Source organism: Miscanthus floridulus, chromosome 19, assembly GCF_019320115.1.
Source record: "Miscanthus floridulus cultivar M001 chromosome 19, ASM1932011v1, whole genome shotgun sequence".
NCBI classification, from domain to species: Eukaryota; Viridiplantae; Streptophyta; class Magnoliopsida; order Poales; family Poaceae; genus Miscanthus; species Miscanthus floridulus.
In genome coordinates, this window is record NC_089598.1 from 26569542 (window position 1) to 26575541 (window position 6000).

Sequence of the window (6000 nt, forward strand, 5' to 3'; positions counted from 1 at the left end):
TCTTCCTCGGCTACTCCTCGGAACACAAGGGATATCGGTGTCTCGAGCTTCAGTCGAATCGCATCCTCATCTCTCGACATGTTGTTTTTGATGAATCTTTTTTTCCTTTCTCCGACATGTCGACCACACCCATGGCACCGGCTGCCCTTGATTTTTTAATTGATGATCATGATCTTACTGCTCCGCCACTAGCTTAGAGCTCGTCTTGTCCGTGCAGGTACTCCGCTGATCAGTCTCGGTTACCCCGGCATGTCGCCAAGTGTGCATGGCACTGTGCCCGTGCATGGGCCTGTTGCCACACCTCGGCATGCACCACACAGCACCGAGCCACGGTTGCTAGTCCCGCACAGTGCTGCTGCTTCTGTGCCAGTCCCACAAGGTGCTGCTACTTCTGCGCCTCCGTCATCTGGGTCGTGGTCGCACGGGCCCCCGTCACCAGGCGCTGCTGCCCTTGTGCCTCAGTGCGCAGGCTGCTGCTAGTAGCGCCTCCGTCCCCATGGAGCTCGTCCGTACTGCCAGTTCTGCTGCCCCTGTTGCTCCAGCACAGTCTGTTGCTAGCGGCACCGGCCATACCGCTGCTACTCGACCGGCTTCTATTGTCCCGGTCACCTAATGCGCATTCTATGCGCACTGGGTGGCAAAGCCAGCATCGCGCACCCCGTGGACCATCTCAACCTCCAAGCCGTGCCCATGTCGCCCCTGCCGCGCTCTGTTCGTGATGCTTTGCCAGACCCCAATTGGCGCTCTGCTATGCAAACTGAGTTTGATGCACTTCTTGCCAATGATACCTGGAGTCTTGTTCCTCGGCCCCTTGGAGTTAATCTGGTGACTGGCAAGTGGATTTATCGTCACAAGCTACTCGTAGATGGCTCACTTGATCGGTATAAGGCTCGCTGGGTTTTGCGGGGTTTTACACAGCGGCCAGGTGTTGATTATGATGAGACTTTCAGTCCAGTGGTCAAGCCCGCGATAGTTCGGGTGGTCCTGTCCTTGGCTCTTGCTCAGCACTGGCCCATACACCAGCTGGATGTCAAGAATGCATTTTTACATGGCACTCTGACGGAGACGGTATACTGTGTACAGCCCACTGGTTTTGTTGACCCGTCACATCCGGATTTTGTCTGTCGGCTCAATAAGTCTCTTTATGGTCTGAAGCAGGCTCCCCGCTACCTAGCACACCAGGTTCGGCACTCATCTCGTGTCTCTCGGTTTTGTTGAGGCCAAGTCCGACACTTCCCTCTTCACATACCACCGGGGATCCGACACCGCCTATCTGCTGTTGTATGTGGATGATATCGTTCTCACTGCCTCGTCAGCTGGATTTCTCCACCATATTATTGCAGCCCTTCAGCGTGAGTTTGCGATGACAGACATGGGTCAACTTCATCACTTTCTGGGCATTTCAGTCTCACATTGCACCGATGGTCTGTTTCTCTCTCAGCGACAGTACACTATTGACATTTTGGAGCGTGCAGGAATGGGCGCGTGCAAACCTTGTAGCACCCCTGTTGACTTGCACTCCAAATTATCTGCAGATGGTCCTCCTGTTGCCGACTCCACTCAGTACCGCAGCTTGGCCGGTGCACTGCAGTATCTGACGTTCACTCGCCCAGACATTGCCTATGTCGTTCAGCAGATTTGTTTATATATGCATGATCCACGCGAGCCACACCTTGCTGCCCTCAAGCGGATTCTTCGCTACCTACAGGGCACTCTTTCTCTCGGCTTGACTCTACGCCGTTCTTCGCCTACTGAGCTGGTTGTTTACACTGATGCCGACTGGGCTGGCTGTCCCGACACTCGTCGCTCCACATCTAGGGTATGCAGTGTTCCTCGGGGACAATTTGGTGTCCTGGTCATCCAAACGTCAGCATACAGTGTCCCGGTCTAGTGCAGAGGCCGAATACCTGAGCTGTTGCCAATGGTGTCGCTGAAGCCACCTGGCTAGCGCCAGTTGCTCATGGAGCTTCGCCACCCGCCTCGCAGTGCCACTTTGGTTTATTGTGATAACATTAGTGTTGTTTACCTCTCCAGCAACCCCGTACAGCATCAGCGGACAAAGCACGTTGAGATTGATCTCCATTTTGTTCGTGAGCGGGTCGCCCTCGGTCATGTTCGGGTACTCCATGTTCCTACGACATCCTAGTACGCCGACGTCTTCACCAAGGGCCTTCCGACCACTGTCTTCCAGGAGTTTCGATCCAGCCCGAACGTTCGTCATGCTCCCGATCAGACTGCGGGGGAGTGTTAGACTAATGTAACTATAGAAGGGATTGTAGCGCCTGTGTGGTTAGGCTTGCATGCCACCCCCAGCCGTATATGTACTCTTGTACACAATATGGAATACAATCACTAATTTCAATCTTCTTACAGTTTCATCCCCACTTATACTATAGAATTTTGCCTAAAAATTTATGAGGGTTCCACAGCTTCGGTATGGGTAGGAGCCGTCACATTGCAGCTCTATTGCACCAGCCTGTTGCATGTTACAGTAGCATTAAGATGGTGTGCAGGACCCACTCGACTAGCATTAAGATTTTTGCTACTTGAGCAGCTGCCACCTGCCAGAAGAACAGCTCGTGAATGGAAACAAAACAACATGGGAAGACCGATTTTAAAAAAAACAACAACAACATGGGAAGAACAGGATTTGAAATGCGCATCCGGCTTCCACTCGCCTTCGCGTCACATGCTGACATGCATGCATGGTAGCATTCAGCTCGGCAGCACCTGCAGCAGGCAGTTGCTAGTCAACTGTGCCAGCACAGCACCACTTGATGCTATTATGCCAGTGATCCATGGCCCGGTAGGCCAGCAGTGATGATGTGTTGTTTATCTTACGAGACAGGCCTGCACTTTGTTTGTCTGCTTTCACCTGTTTTTGCAAGAGTTTCAGAGGAGTTGAAGTGCAGCTGAAACAGAGTGGAGTGGATGATCTGCTGATCAGGACAGGTTCTCAACTAAATCTGTGTCCTGAAGTGATGAGTAAGACAGACTTTCTTGACTCCGATTCTTTCCATCATTCAGAGTCTGAGATGCTAACAAGATTTGAGGCCATGTTCAGCTTACTAAAACTTGGCTAAAACTGACTGAAAACACTGTTCTGGCTGAATTGTTGTAAAAGAAGAACACTGTTCCAGTTGAAAAAAAAAGCCGAACAAGCCGGCTTTAAAGAAAAACACTGGAGTTCTAATTTAAATCCATCACCATCAACCTGGCCAACCAAAACAACCATTCTTCTTTATTATTCATGACTCATGAGTGGCTTCCAAGATCCTCCACCTCTGTTCAACCTCTAAAGCAAATCACCAAGAACGAATTCCTCTTACTCTGCTAAGTTTTTGTCAGGCCAATGCAATTCCTGCAACACATTTTTTTTCTTTTTATTTATACAATTTCCAGCTTGCTTTGCGATCACTACAGTATCAATCTATCGAAGAAACAAAACAAAAGGAGACAGAAATCAAACAAGGAATAAAAAAATCCAATCTTGTGTGTGTTGAACCAACGTGCAAACCAAATGCGGATCACGAATGGCTTCCCTGCCTCCCGCCGGCGACCCAGAGGATCGCCGCCCAAGGCACCGACGGCGGCCTCTCTTCCGCTACAGACGAGACGCCACTGTCCCCGGAGCCACCTGCCTCGACGTCGCAAGGCTTCTCGTCCCTGCGGTGCCTCTTGCAGCCTGAGGCCATCGCCGGCCACCGGAACGACGCCGCGCGTCTCTCACCGGAGGATTCTGCCGCGGGGCCGGGGCCGTCGCCGCAGCGGCCGTCGGCGTCCGCGGAAGCTGCGGCGGCCTCCGTCTCCCACGCGCCCGCCTTCTTGGGGCACCCGAGGTCGCACGCCGATAGCGCGTGGCGGCGGCGCGACGACCTCGAGCTCGCGGGCCTCCTCTTCGGGGTCGCCTTGATGGTGACGCGGAGCGCGGCGTGGTCGTCCATGACGTACTCGTATGATCCCATGGACAGGCACCGCCTCTGCCCGAGACTTCCCCTGTCATTGCCACCGCTGCTACCTGTGCCGTCGGCCACGAGGTCCCTGGCACTGGCATTGCCGTCGACGCACCTGAGCTTGCCCAGCTTCACCTCCACGATCTCCTCCACCGCGTCCTCGGGTGACTCGTCGCCGTCTCTGGCTCCCGGATCACCGCCGTCTCTGGCGGCCGTCTCGGCGAGGCCATACGAGTGGTGGTGGAGCAGGAGCAAGGACGACGATGACGGGGACGGGCTGGAGTAGTAGTAGTCGGCCTTGGCGAGGATGCTGCCGCGGCAGAGCGGGCACGTGGAGTGCGAGAGCAGCCAGGCGTCGATGCAGGGCACGTGGAACGCGTGGCCGCACGTCGGGAGCAGGCGGAGCTTGTCGTCGTCGGCAAACTCGCAGAGGCAGACGGCGCAGTCGAACGGCTCGCTGTCGTGGTCCTTGGCGGCGGTGGCGGCGGCGACTGGCGCGGTAGGGGAAGACTGGCAGCGCGTCGATGAAGGCCTGGTCGACGCCCGCGTCGTGGGGGTGGAACAGCTGCTGGAGCTGGCCCTGGAACGCCGTGGGGCTGCTTCCGTTCGGCGCCGCGGCGGCATCCCCGACCCGGCGCCGCCGCCGCCGCGCACTACCGCAGGCGCAGCAGGTTCTGTGCTAGCAGGTTGAGCAGGCCGAAGATGAAGAAGACCATCGCCAGGATCGCGATGAGGAGGAGCACCCCCGGGCTCAGCTTCCGCTCGATGGCGGGAGACCCCGGTGGCGGCGGCGGCAGCGGTGCAGGAGAAGCGTCCATTTCTCCCCACCACACCAACGGTGAGTGAGCACGGCCACCCGCGACGCCGTCGACGACGACGACGAAGAGGAACGTGACGTGTTTTGTTGTCTCTGGGAGACGCGACATGGCGATGTTAGGTTTGATCTCCCACCAGTTAGGCCCAACGGCATTTTTGGGCCTTGTTCTCAGCGCCCTGATCAGGGGCGCCCAACCCTACATGGTTGGTGGGTCCCCGTCGCACAGCGCTATAAAGGAAGGTGGGTGCCGGGGCTCGCAGTACGAGGTTCACCGCTGCCGCCAGTCACCCCACCGACATCCTAACCCTAACCCGATCTTGAGAAGGGGCGCTGCCAGCGACGGGAAGCACCACCGACGCCGGCAACGCCACCCCGACGCACACGCCGCCGCCAAGGACGCCACAGCTGCCGACTCCTCCCTCTCCACCGAACATCGCTGCCGGCGCGCAGATGGCGTCCGCCAACGAGATCCCGGCCGGTGCTTCAACCACTACGGCCTTCGATGGTCTGCTACCTCTCACTCCCCTTCTCTCTGCCTCTCATATAAATCTTGAACATGTATTCTATTCCTATGCAAAATATCCCGATCTGATGAATATGACTAAGAGAAAACTAACAATGGTACCGGAGCCACGGTTAGAGAAGAAATCAGATCGGGGTAAGAAAGGAAATGAAACCGACCGATCTGATGTGGATCGGGAAAAAGAAAATAGAAAGAAGAACCCTAGACCTAAATCCTTTCGGATAAGAGAAGAACCCTAGACCTAAATCCCTTCGGATAAGAGAAAACCCTAGACCCAAATCCGAAAGAAGAAAGAAAGGAAAGAATATGAACGAACCATAACCCTATTTTCCCATTCGGATGAACCCGAAAAGAACAACTCAAATCAGAAAGAGGAAAGTGGAGGACGGATCTACCTCGCCGTGCGTCGGATGAACCTTCGCCGGCGCGGGAGAAGAAGCCGAGCCGGGGGCGCTGGCTCAGTCGGGCTCGGCCAAGGAAGCGCCGCGGCTAGGCCGCTCGACGGCAGCGTGCTCACCCGTTGGAGAGCACGTGCGCCGGCGAGGGGGCCGGCAACGGCGTTGAGGCTCGCTCCACCGCCCGCTCGCTCGTCACGCTCACTCTCGGTTGCGGCTGCGCTGCACTGAAGAGAGAAGAGAGAGTGCGGCGAAGAAGAAGAGAGAGAGAGAGAGCAGGGGCGAATGCGCTAGGGTTTCCAGGCCACCGGC

The 6000-nt window shown here is 56.1% G+C and overlaps 1 pseudogene; it reads right to left on the bottom strand.

Annotated features, from left to right (window-relative positions):
- Positions 1–3527: 3527 nt before the first annotated feature.
- LOC136526721 (RING-H2 finger protein ATL46-like) lies at positions 3528–4771 on the bottom strand (annotated as a pseudogene).
- Between the last annotated feature and the right edge of the window lie 1229 nt (positions 4772–6000).